Raw genomic sequence first — 14,745 nt, forward strand, 5'->3', positions numbered from 1 at the left:
GTTTTTTTGTTTTGTTTTGTTTTTGTTTTGTTTTGTTTTGTTTTGTTTTTTTAAATTCCCAGAAGTGGAATTCCTGGATTATATGGTACCTATATTTTAACAAAACAAATGACAAACTTCCTTTCCTTTATTATTTTTTTTTAAGAGAGAGAGACAGAGAGTGAGTAGAGGGAGAGGAAGAGAAAATCTTAAGCAGACCCCATGCTCAGTGCAGCACAGAGGGCTCGATCTCATGACCCTAAGATCATGACCCGAGCTATGGTCATGAGTCAGATGTTTAACCAAAATATAAAGAACAAATTGCAGGTTGACAGAGGGGAGATGAACAGGGGATAGGTAAAAGATGAAGAGGATTAAGAAGTACAATCTTCTAGTTATAAAATAAATAACAACAAAGAGAAAAGGTACAGAATAGGGAATATAGTCAATAACATTATAATAACACGGTATGGTGATAGATGGTGACTATACTCTTCATGGTGAGCATTAAGTAATATATAGAATTGTCGAATCACTATGTTGCACTGAAACTAAGATAACGTCGTGTATCAACTATACTTTAATAATAAATTCTTTTAATGAGATTTTAATGCTAGAAGTCTTCAACGAAAAATAAAAAGATAATCACAGCTTTAGTATTATCCCCACCATTAGCATCTAAGCTTGAAAACTGCCTTTTTCAGTATGTTTTATTTAAAAAATAGTTACACCGAAAAAAAAAATACTGCTATTCTAAGTAATCCCCGTTAGGCATGTTGTTTAAATGCTAGGTTTGTGATTTGTCTTAATCTCATCAAAACCTTTAATGTTATTACCATTGGTTTTAATATCTGAAGCACATTAGCTGAAGCTCCATATCGTTAAAATGCTTGGTTGTCACGTTTTCTTCTGTAAGTAATAATTCCACAGTTTTAAAAAATGTCCTTACACTTAAAGGAATTTTCTGGGGGAAAAAACACCAAAAAACACCAAAAAAAAAAAAAAAAAAAAAAAGCCCTCAACCAGCATGGCTCTCCTAAGTACAGTTATTCAGTTTTAAAAAGTTATGCCACATGCAGTTAAGTTACTTAAAAATCCAAGGACATGTTGGAACCTTGCTTAAATATGAGATGTAATATGAAATTTAAGATAACCTCTGTATCAGTTCAAGGTATCTAAACAACTCTCTTCCACATGCTTTCCTCTGTTCTTCATGATGGTCAAACTTATTTCCCTCATTGCATTGTATAATTACTTAGTGGAAAAAATGGTACCTAAGCCAGTGCTAGGCTTCTACAAGGGACAAGGGCACAGAATCTGTCCCATTCATTTTCTTACCCATCTGAAACCTTAAATGCAACTTAACTGGGTTCTTTGCCTTATCTTAACATAGGGAATCTTTGGCTTGACTTTGAGATATTAATGTAGGTAATGTGAAACAACCCACACAATGTATTACACACTTCAACAGGTTTTGAAATTGATGAGCTCCGGGAAGTTAAACATATATTATTATTGTGAGCTTTATCTAGTCTTCCCTGTAGTAATGTGTATGTCCAAGGAGATATTGTGGGGGAAGGGGTACCACCTTCCTCAAAATTACTTGACCTTCATCAAGCCTGTATTTTGTAACCTAGGTTGGGATCAAGGCTTTATACTACACTCGCTACATTGTCTCATTAACTTCCAAGAGGGCACAGATGAGGACCTCAGAGTATATTTTGAACATACACATATTTTGAATATAGTATTCCACTGGAAATGAAAATGAGACATGGAGGAGGGAAGAAATTGTTTAATTAGTTAGTTGGTGAACTCATAGATCAATTAGTTAACTTATTTTCCATATAGTTACTGAGAACTGGTGATGTGCCAAGCAGAGTGTTAATCTACATGGAAAAATTATGGAAGAATAATAAAGCCTCCAAAGCCACAGCTCAGGAGACAATTTGTCCAGCAAAGTCTTTCCAAATGGTTGGGTCACTTGAGTTTGATCTGAAAGATAAGAAAGGTTTGTCAAATAAATAAAAAAAAATATCTTGGGCACAGAAAGAAGACAGAGAAATAAGAAAGTAGACTGAATATTTTGAGAGTGGCAAATTCCATCGATTTTGAGCAATGGAATTCGAACTACGCCTTGAGTATCAGGGTACCATTGAAATGGGTTTAAGGGAGAGGATGATACAGAAATAATTATGGGGAAGATGTGCTGAGAGCTCAGTATGATACATTTAAAAGGAGAACCCCTGTAAAAGGCTGTTTTGGTTTAGGGATGAAATACACTTTAGCTTTTAAGGAATAGATAACAGACATTGATAGATACCCAGGGTAGAGATCAGCATGGCAGGAGCACGCTCATCCAACTTTAAAATCATCTGGAATTCTAAGTCACTGCTAAACATTTGAAACAGAATCTATCTAAATAACATATGTTTCCCGCAATTCTGTATCATGTGCTCCTCTCTGGTCCAACAGTCAAAGAGCTGTGAAGATCCTTTTGCAGTTTTTGGTTACGTGTTTGGAAATATGGCATAACTGAAGAGTTTGTGATTGAGATGGAAAGAGGGTGCCTACCTAAAACATCATCAAAGCCAAGAAGCAATATTTGGATAAGGACTGCGTCCTCATTTTCTGCTGTTTGTTCAGAAACCCAGGAAAAAAAATAATAATAATAAAAAGAAACCCAGGAAAATATTGTGAATGAGGGTTGTCATGGTGGGCTTCCTGAAGGAAGTGAGATGGGACAGAAGCTGGAGACCTGCATAGAACCTAGCAGGACAGAATTTACCACCTTTCTGTTTCTGTTTATAAAGAAAATAATATTTACTTTTCTTATAATACCTACCTCATAGCATTGCTCCACAGTTTAAAATTAAACCTGGTAATTTATACACAAAGTGTTTCTAAAACATCTGCCTACACAGATGCTATTTTTTGGACATCTTTAATATGACAAGCAGAATGGAAAGGCAGCAGTTTGGGGAAAATGAATGGTGACAGTACAATTAAGCAAAAGTATTTTCTTCTTCAATTCCTTACTTAGTCTCGTCCTTTTCTCCTTCTCCCTCATATGCTGTCTCTTTACTCTCTCTCCTTGCTTTCTGCTGTTTTTATTCATTGTGAACTCCCAGGACTAAAATTACCTTGGTTCCCATCTTCTAGAAGATCACAGAATATACACTAGGGAAGTAAACCAGGAGAGCACCTGTAAGCACTATAGCAGAATAAGTGTATGTGTTGGCACAGGGGAGAGGGGTGGGATTTACCTTTCCTAGGGAGAAGATAAAAAATATCAAACATATATCCCTACAGGGACATCTACATTTTCCCTGTCAGCAGCACCCCCCACTGCCAAGCAGGTGTCTGTGATTCTGGGTCTCTCTTAGTCTGCTTGGCATCTTGAGATAGGGAGAATAAGCAGGAGGGAGAGAGCCTTCTACTGGAGGATGCCACGAAACTCATGTGCATTTACCAAGGAATTATGAAGCAATACTTGATGTTAAGACTTTAGAATGAGCTTAATTCCCTCTTCCTACTATTTCCTCTGTGATCCAAATGTCCCAGGTCTAACAATCCAGGCACAGAGCAGGGACTTCCTCCTCTGACCCACCCATATAAGACATAGAAAGGATGGTAAGTGTAGTGTGATCTGGGCCATTCATTGATGGAGTCATTAATTGTTTCACGTGAGGTCACAGGTGATAAAGGATCACATCTGCCAGCCACTTCTGTCCTGGTCAAAGTGCCTTTGAGCCAAGCTGTCTAGTTAGAAAACTGCCATACACAGCCCTCCTCCTCATTTGAACATCCAATTTTCATAGAAGCTTGCAGTAAAGATTTCAAAATATATTTTCTGTTTATATCTCATGTATAAACTGGGAACTCTGGTTGTTAATTAAGTCTTATAGAGCATATTTTTAGTAGAAATTATTTTTAAATGTGTTATTGGTACAAGCTCATCACAGTTCTATCTGTGCCATCTGATTCAATCACTGGCAATCACGGCGTCTTGAATGAAGGCAGGTTTTGTGCGGTAACACCTCTAAAATTAGCAGGGAGAGAAAACTAACAATATTCAGGAGGAATTTTCTCTTCACATGACACTTTACATTTTTAGAGGTACACGTTTCATCTAAACCAGAAATCAGATTGTATTTCTTTATAATTCATACCACATTATGAATGATTACACGCTTCTAAAAGATACAGAAATGTTCACGTGCTTTTTTGGTAGGAGGGCACTTATTCACATTATCTTATTTGGCGTGTAAGAGGGAAGTGGTCGAAGAATTTATTTCTAATGATAACAGTAAGAATGCACACACAGTCTAAACAGACCAATGAACATTTTACTGTCTCAATTTCTAACCCCCTAAGTCTTTATTAATTTCTAGTTTTTCTTTCTACGTAAAAATAATATACTTTTCATTATAGCCTTTGTTGATGGGAATGTAAATTGCTGCAGCCACTATGGAAACCAGATAAAAAATTAAATATAGATTAAAAAAATTAAAGATTTCCATACCATATGGTACAGCAATTCCACTTCTGTGTATTTATCCAAAGGTAAGAAAATCATTATCTCGAAGAGAAATCTGCATCCCCACATTCACTACAGCATTATTTACAATAATCAAGATATGGAAACAACTAAAGAGTTCATCAAGCAATGAATGGATAAAGAAAATATGTATACAATGATGTAATATTTGGCCAGAAGAGAGAAGAAAGGCCTTGCATCTGTGGCAACATGGATAGACCTTGAGGGCATCAAGCTAAGTGAAGTTAAGTCAGACTAAGACAAATGATTTCACTAATATGTGGAATCCAACAAAACAAACAAAACCACAAATAAAACAGAGCAATACTATGGGTACATAGAACGAGCGATGGTTGCTTGGTAGGGGGCTTGGCAGAGTGGGAGAAATGGGTGACATGGGTGAGGAGGTACAGACTTCCAGTTGTGGAATGAATAGGTCATGGGAATGTGGCATGCAGACTATTGGTAGTGGTATTGTTAGTGCATATTTAAAGTTTCCAGGAAAGTAGATCTTGAACGTTCTCATCACAAGAAATATAGATAGATGATAGATTAGAAAGATAGATAGATAGATAGATAGATAGATAGATAGATAGATAGATATAGATATAGATGATATAGATATATAGAGATATACACACACATATTTTTTTTGGTAATTTTCACTTGGCGACAGATTTTGAGTGCCCTTACCATGGTGATTGTTTCACAGTGCATACACATGTGGAATCATTTTGTCATACACCTGAAACTAATGCTGTGTATGTCTATTACATGTCAATTAGAGGAGGAAAAAACACAGCCACAAGCTCGGGTATGGAGAGAGGTGGACAGGGACTGAGGCTGGCAGGGGGGGACTGTGCCTTGGGTGGACATCTCCTAGGCACAAATCAATGAAGCCAACCCCATCCCAAAGATGAAGTCTCCTGGCATCATTTTCCAAAGGAACCCAGCTCAATCAGAGTGCCTGATTCCATTTCCAAGTTCACTCATCTACTGCATTTGCCTACAGTCCTCAACCCCTTCCCATCTTCTTGAGGTGCCTGGGACACCGCAATACCATCCATAGTGTACTGTCGAGGAAGTCCCACGACTTCTATTGTCTCACTCCCTTCCCTTCTGCAAATGGCAGGCACTCAGGTCCGGTTCTCCATCCAGATACCCAAAGGAAAGCCTTCCCACCACTTTACTTTCCTCTCAGAGACAGTGAAAGGAGCAATGAAGAGACGTTTACAACGCGCCTGTTTGCACATGCACCTGTTTGCAGAGGGAGGGAGAGTTGCTATACACATAGTATTAAGAAGACCCACCTGAGCCAAAGGCACTCTGGAAATTTCATTATTGTGTGTGGCATGTGGCTGTCTTTTGAATAACTCTGCTTACTTGGTTTCTAATTTCCTTTTCTTAAGTGAGTCTCCTTCATAAATCTTTGCATCTTAAAAAAAAAAAAGAAAGAAAGTAGATCTCCTAAAACATAAACAAGTACAGATGTGTCTTCTGTGTCTTTGCATCCTTAGCAGAGTGTAGTTATGTTGGAGGCTGACAAGGTAAAACTTACAACGGAACAAGGATAAAAGCTCCATCTGTAAATACACTAAATACATGATGATATATAAATAGGTGTAAGTAGTCAAGTATCTTAGCTTAATTATATTCATTTGCAAGTCTGAATCTGTGCCTGTCCTAAAATTCCATGGCCAGAAACAAAGGAATAGGGGGTAGAGCCATGACCTCCTGAGCCACCAGAACCTCCGGGGGGGCCACCAGCTCTTTAGAGTGAGTGAGAAATTCCTGTCAGGATTATGCCCTTTGTGACAAAGAGCAAGAGATGCAGATTGTAGGGAAGAGAAGCTCAGGATGGAGGAGACAGTACAAGAGGATGTGGTGCAGAAAGCTATCCTTATGCGCAGACGCACTAAACAAGTGCATATTCCGGGCACTGTTGTGCCCTTTCAGGCTGTGTTTGGCTACCTCCGATTTCAATCAAAACTCTCATTTGCACCTGCACACTTTATACTTGGAAATCCAGGTAGCTAAAGTCTGGTTCGTCTCACACTGCTTTGTGGGCCCTAGGCTCTTGATTCCATATTCCATTAAGCCACTTGATCAGGAGTCAGGAGTGGGGAAGGGGTTCATTTCCTTCTCCTGCTTCTCCCAAGAAATAGGTCTTTAGTTATCAGTGCCAGGACTTCCTTTGTTTTGCAACTAGTCCATCCTCTCAAATATGGGCAAAAATTTAACACAGTTAAATTTTTTTTTGTAAATCATTATGATAATAATTACAGACGAGGAAAAAATGTTCCAGCTTTCAACTTTCATCTCAATATGTTCAAGAGCCCTCCAACATTAGAGGAATTAAAATATGAAAATGATTTCCTCGGACAGTCATGACTGCTACATAATTAACGGTGTTTATTTAAAAGCCAAAATGAGTGATTGGTAGAGGTTGATAATTAAATAATTTGACAAATACGGTCTTCTTTGTTTCTTAAGTCCTACTACCATTCTGAATTATTCTAACTACACAGTGACATTCCTTGAAGAAACTTTGTCTGATCTCCTGAGCTCTAACGACCCGCCCAACATTTCCGCTGCACTCATGTGTTCTCAGGGAGCCCTCCCACCTATATGCTTGCAAGTGAACATAATTAGGCTAAGAGTTGGACTTGTCATTTTCTGAATAAATGAACTAATGAATTTAGACGACTTCCCATATTTCTTTGACTACAGGAGTCTGTGTTCTTGTACTTGCAACAGGGAGACCATCTCTGTGCTGGACGCCATGGCTCATTCCTTCTCCTACTTGGTTTCTGCTACTCCTTCCCCCCAACTCCTTTGTCCTTGTCACCTTCCATCATCACCTCAACTACAGCATGCCCTCTTCCCTAGATCAGGATATTTTCTCTGCTCTTAAATTCAGGAAACTGAATACAACTTAAATATACCAAATAGGAAACCTTAAAGTGAGTTGACAGTGAGAATACCCAGCAAGATTTATTTCAAAGAAGAGATTACCTAGTGCCATGTGCTTATGCCTTCATGACTATTACTCTGACTTCCCAAGTGCCTCAGCCTGGCACCTGTCCTTCTCCTGAAGTTAGAGTTTTGTTTGGGTATAATTTTTTTGACCTAGGAACTGACATGTAAATCCCCAAACTCTTTTCACCATTTCTCCCAATAGAGCAATAGGCCAAGAAGAGATCTGATGGCCTGCCAGATGGTCCTCAACTCTTAGGGTGAAAGTATACATTAGAGCATTCCCATGGCACCACTATAACTTCCATTTGTGCTATCTCATTATCTTTTAATGTCCTGTACTCTGCCCACTACCTGGCCACTTAGGATACGCATCAGTCATAATGCATGCCAACTTCTCAGGCTTCAAACTATGCTTTTATAACACATTTCCATATTACACATTCAAAAATATATTTAAATTATCTCAGTCTGTCGGAGAAATGAAACTTCGAATTTCTTTCGCTGTTAATCCTGTACTAGAAAGGGTGCCCAGAAGGTGGCAGCTGACTGTTCCAGACAACTTGGTGATGTTTTCCATTACATAAACCTTTGGTCTGGATGAATTCAAGTAGGAATTTAATGTCATGATAGGACAATTAATCTCTTATTTCAATATGGCTCTCATGTGTTTTTAAAGGTGGGTGGTTTTGTCCATGAACACATTTGTCAAATTCTCCAAATTTCATGAGAAAAACCAGAAGAGGAAGTTGATGCTAATTCTTAGTTTTATCAACAGTGTCAATTTAGCTGATAAAGGTGTCAGTGTATGGGGGTTTCCCCAGAACTTCAAGTAAAATAATCTGGGAAACACGGATACAGAACATAGAAAAAGACAAGAGAATCTTCTGTGTTCCAAACATATCCTATTCTAGGAAAAATAACATGTGACTCCAAAGGACACGTTTATTTATTTTCATGCAATAAGAAGTATAGGAGACCTTGAGCTATATTATGTATTATAAACCTAGGAAGGCTGTTATATAGGATTAGGTGGCATTCTACTGGCCTAGATCTTTTTTGAATTTATATTTTTAGTAATCTCATTACATAGTATTGTAGAGAATAAATTCTGAAATATGAAATTCACATGAGGTTACTAAAAGCAACTTCTATATTATGATTCTACATTTGAAGAAAGTATTTTGGTTAGTAAGTATCCCATTGATTTTTACCTAAGCATACAATTGAATACTATAAATCAAGAAATATTCTTAAAACTGAAGAACTAAGTCTAGGAGGTAAATGTACATACTTTGTCCAGAATACTTAGAAAAGAATTGGAATCTGCAATAAAAAGGCTTACATTTCAATGTATTCAATATGAATAAAGCATGCACATGCTATTTGAACAAAAAATAAAGAAAATTGTCTTTTATCTTAAATAAGGCAGATCCAGTAACCATATAATGTCCTCTGCTTTTAAATATAAACAAGAACCATGAATCAGATTACTTAAAATACAGAACTTATAAGTTCTCAAGGGCACTGGAGTAATTCAATACTATATGGGATTAGCTTTTTAAGAATGCGTTGTATAGTCCCTAAGGGTCCTATACCTCACTAAATTCAAATTCCTAATGTTCTCACTTCAATTTTGTCAGACATAATAATAGACCCTAAGCTGTGAATATGCTATTTAGAGCAATATATAAATATAAAAGCATACCAATGTGCTGTAAATTATAGATGTATAGGCAGAAAATGTTTTCACCTTTAATATGGAACATAATTGAAAGGCAGTATTTATATATAGTAATTCAAAGAAGAGGAAGAAGAAATTACTTTAAGTAAAGGAACAGAAGTTGTTTCCTAAACAAAGGTCAAATATGACTCTCCTTTGGCTGGGCCATCAATATCTACTTTACCCATTTTCCTCTGAAAAAGCAGTTATATGGGGCACCTAGGTGGCGCAGATAGTTAAGCATATGCCTTTCGATCAGATCATGATCCTGAGGTCCTGGGAGGGAGCCCCGCATCATCAGGATCCCTGCTCAATGAAGATTCTGCTTCTCCCTCTGCCCCTCCCCCTGCTCATGCACGCTCTCTCTTTCTCTCTCAAATAAATAAAATCTTAAAAGAAAGGAAGAAAGAAAGAAAGAGAAAGGAAGAAAGAAAGAAAGAGAAAGGAAGAAAGAAGAAAGAAAGAAAGAAAGAAAGAAAGAAAGAAAGAAAGAAAGAAGAAAGAAGGAAAGAAAGAAAGAAAGAAAGAAAGAAAGAAAGAAAGAAAGAAAGAAAGAAAGAAGAAAGTAAGAAAAAGTAGTTCTGTATCTAGGTCATTGGAGGTCTCATTCCTCCATCTTAGTTGGCAGATTTTCAGGGAAGAGAAGTTAATAAATGGGGTGGATTTCCAACTTTTTTATTATCAGCAAATCCCCTTATTATTATTTCATCTCACTCTGCTTCTATATATATATAATTTTTGGTAAGGTTTCCTGCCTAGAAACATCTATAAGAAGTAATAACGTCCTATTACGGATTGAGACTGGCCTTTGGAGTGTGTTAGAACTGAACTTGACTTCTCACTTGGCCCTTTGATGCTTTAGTAAGTTTTAGCAAGTTAATTAACCTCCTGGGTTTCCAGGTCCATCTGTGGCTGCTGTGCACCTCTACAGTACAGATAATAATGGTGGTCTCAGAATGAGGTACAGGATGGCTGTTATTGTTAGCTGCAAACTTTTCTTATTTGTTCTTCCTCTTTTAAATTCATGCCTTTCTGCAAAACTGAAATTCCAATAACTATATTTCTAGTGTTAACAATGATTTTTTTCATTCCAGAAACAGCAGAGAGATTGCACCTCTTATTTATCTTTGATGATCTTACTGTAAAAAGTTTCCTGTTCCAGTTATTCCTAAAATAGCATTACAAGTATTCCAAGTGAATTTTTTTGATAAAAGTGTTTGTAATAGTGCATGAACTCCTATCACTATATAATGTTCACTCACAGGGCTGGGCAAAAGATGCACTGGTTATTATTTTATTTTATTTTATTATTTTATTTTATTTTATTTATTTTATTTTATTTTATTTTTTTGCACTGGTTCTTTTACTGTTACTTTCTAGCATTGCTATTTGGTGAACTCCAACGATGGACTGGTGTTCTGGGATTCTTAGAGCAAAAGCCAATGTCATTTTGGATTTGGAAGCAGTGTCTAACATCTTCTCTGACTTGGGATGAGTTTCTCTTTATTCTTCTACTCTCTGAGCTGCTCAGTGTTCATTAGTGTTCAACTCTTGTCACAATTTTTTCTTTTTCCTTTCTTCAGAGTCAGAGTGAGGATGGTCAGAGTCTTGTGATACTTAGATTTTGTGGAAAATACTTAGCTCAGGAAATCTGGGCAGGAGGCTCACATGAGCACATTGAAAAATGTCTTCAGTCTAGAACATTTAATTTATGAGTATTTTATTACTTTTTTACTATATAATAATGCTTGCTGAATGAAGAACAGTTGGAAATTATAATAAAGTTCTAAGGAAAATACTACCCATCTCTCACTTTCCAAAATAGTATTTATTAATGTGTTTGAGTTTATTATTTCATGCTTTTCTAATGTGTCTTGCATAGTTTTGAGAAAATGAAAGCTTATTAAAATTATTTGTTACTATTTTTATTGAACAATTATCATAACCTACTTGCCACATCAATAACTGTAGATCTTTGACAGTGGATAATAGTCAAATGTAATGATGGTATTTTATTATATAAATGTGTATAATGAAATGTATAATTCAATAAATATTTTCATAGTCCAGATGGCTTTTCCCCTAAGATAATGATCAAGGCAATGAATAATTGGTATTTAAAATAATAAAAATATATTAGTTATAGTAAGAAACAAAAATTATAAACCACTATATACAGGATCTATTTGTGGAAAAATAAAATGACTCTGATGGACGAAATCATAGAAAATCTAAAAATGAAGAAGTACTCGATTCTTATAGATTAGAAGGCTCAGTATTATTTAGATTATAATTTTTTTCCCAACTTGATATATTTATTGAATGCAATTCCAACTAAAATCCAACTTATTTTGTAGTTATCAATAAAACAAATCTTAAGTTTATATATAAAGGCAAAAGACCTAGGATAGCCAACATAATATTGAAGAAGGAAAACAAAATTGGAGAATTCACACTATCCTGTTTCAAGACTTGCTTTAAAGCTATGGTAATCTTGTTTTCTCAAGCCATTCTCCAACAAAAGGAACCAGAGTTCCTTGGAGAAATGGCTGATCCATGACTAGGACAGGAAATACAAAAGATGGTTCTGGAGTATCTTGCAGTGCCTCCAAACTAAGGTTAGCAAAAAAGAGAAAATCTGGGAAATTGTTGTAGTTGAGAAGAGCCTAAAGGTAATGAATAAATATAATGTGATATTCTCAATGGGTTTCTGTAAGAGAAGAAAAGAACTTTAGGGAAATGACATCAGGATGAAAAATGGATTTTGGTTATTTAGTTGTTAGTAATGTATTCCATAATCCAAAGACAAATATACCACAGTGATGTAAGGTATTGATAATAAAGGAAAATAGATAAGAAGTATACTGGAACTTAGTCTTTGGTCTCTTCATCCTCTTCTAAAGACACTAATCCCATCATGAGGACTTCTCCCTTAGGACCTCATCTAAACCTAATTACTTCCCAAAGCCCCACCTCTCAATACCATCACTTTGTGGAACAGGGCTTTTACTTGTGGATTTTGTAGACACAATTCAGTCCATAGCAGGGAATGAAAAAAAGATGCTAGTGTGATAGAAGATGGGGAAATTCCTTTGTGAGGAGGTGGTATTTGAGTGAAGTGTGGCCATCTTGGAAAAGAGCATTCAATTAGATCTAACCTTTCTGTCTTCCATTCATTCTCTCTGCCTTTCCATCTTGTTTCTGCTGAAGAGCTTTTGTGCCTATTCACTCTGAAGTTCTCCTCCATTAGCTGATTCATTCTCACCTGCAATTCTCAGCTCACATATTACTTCTGCACAAAGACTGTACTTGAAGTGTACCTGATGGGGATCCTGAGAATTTCTATCCCTTTTATCTTCCTGTTCTTGCCTTCAAAGAATCTATCAGAATTTGTGATTGCGTTGCTCATTTATTTAGTTGTTTACATCTACCTCTTGGGTTAGACTGCAATTCATATGAGTACAAAGAATTTGTCTATCTCATTTACAAAGGTATTCCTGGTTCCTTTTAAAGTATGTGTTATGTGAGGGGGGTACTCCATAAATGTCTCTTGAGTGAAGGGATATTATTTCTCATGATATTGTACCATAGAAAGGAAATTCTGCATATTTTTATCTCAATATTTGTGGCCCATTAAAAGATCCATCCTATATTAGATATCATGTATTGGTTGACTGATGAATAGTAATTTCTACATCTTCCCTGAATGCTCTCTCTTTCTAAATGAATGTCCAAATGTAATTACTTGAAATTTTTATTCAATACTCCTATTTTTTAATTTTTTAAATAAAAAGGCTTCTTTGTAATGTTTTCTATGCTGCCTAATAATACTCTCAATTTAAGTAATTTGAATTGTCATTTAATTAGTGATATCTATACTATTAACATGACAGTTTGGTCCTTATGTTACAACATACCTCTGTATAAACATTTTCTCTAAAAGAGACTTTTCTTTACCATCAGAATTTTAAAAAAACATTCTTTCCTGTATCTTCCTGAAAAAAAAAATCCAAATGATTTTCTAAAAGCATAATTTATTAGCAGACATCCTTGTACTGGAACACAAAGTTCTACCCACACATACACTGCTTTCAAGAAATGAAGGGAAATCTGTATAAAATGTGATGAGAAAGTGAAATATGCATATATGTATGTTGGATGTGTATGTGTACATTTACAAAGAAATATTTATGTATATCTTATATCAATATCTATCTCTATATCTAATCAACCCTACAATGTAAATAATGATATTGGAAATAGAGCCTGGCATTTTATCTCTTTGCTTATCTATAGAGCCTTATAGGTTTTTCAATGTGAAATAAAGTAAGAATTACTTACCCTACAAACATATGAAGTATATGACTCTTCAACAAAGATATGATTAATATCAGATCTAGTTATGTTTTACTATATATATGTGACTATAATATTATTTTTATAATATTATTATATTTACCAGATATTTAAAAAACTCTTGTCTCATGTTACCTGAACACAATATTTCTTAAAAATGTCTAAAATTTAGTGAGGAAGTAAGGAAGGGCCAAGACTACATAATGAGTAATAATAAAATTAAGGCTAAAATTATATTAGCAGGACTGCCACAAATTTAAAAGCCATATGCTCATGAAAACTGAAAAAAAAAAAAAGCTGTATTGGAATCAGTAAGGTTCAAATATTGCTTTAAGAAAGAAGTAAATAATGAAAATAACAACAAAAATAGCACAAAACCTCAGCAACAAATATAATTTATTAAGTGCTTTCTAGATGAAAGACAGGACTCTAAGCACTCTCTATATATCATCATACTATGTAATTCTCCCAACAAAATTGAGATTTATAGGATCGTCATATTATTTTATAAATAAAAATGAGTCTGAGATTTAAGTAAAAATGCCCATGATATGCCATAGATAGTAATATTTAAGCCCAAATAATGTGATTCTAGTACTATTAAAGTCTTGCACATGACATGTTTCATTAAATATCCTTACTAAAGTGTGTAATTCATACATAAATCATAAATATACACAAAGCCAACAAACTCATAAAACAACCAGAAATAAAGTAGAAAGTTACCAACATGCCAGGAGCTGTCTTCAGTCCTCTTCCAAATTACTCTCCTTTTTCTCAAAAGGTAATTGCCATCCCGATTTCAAATAAAATCTCTTAGTTCTGACTTTTTAAATTTTATGTATTGACTTGCACAGTACTTATTTCTTTCTGGCCGACTTATTTCATCCTTTACACATTTACACATTTTTGTGTGTATCAGTAGTTTGCTCATTTCCATTGCTGTGTCACAGTGGACATGCCACTATTCCACAGTTTATTTATTCATTCTATTCACTATTGATGGATATTAGCATTAGGGATATTATCATTAGTACTGCTATGAACATTCTATAATGTCTTTGGATCACATATATATGCATTTGGGGATAAGAATATGCCCACAAGTAGAATTGATGGATGAGTCATACTAGTCATAGTCATACTATTCAATATGATATACTATACTATT

Source organism: Canis aureus, chromosome 12, assembly GCF_053574225.1.
Source record: "Canis aureus isolate CA01 chromosome 12, VMU_Caureus_v.1.0, whole genome shotgun sequence".
NCBI lineage: Eukaryota > Metazoa > Chordata > Mammalia > Carnivora > Canidae > Canis > Canis aureus.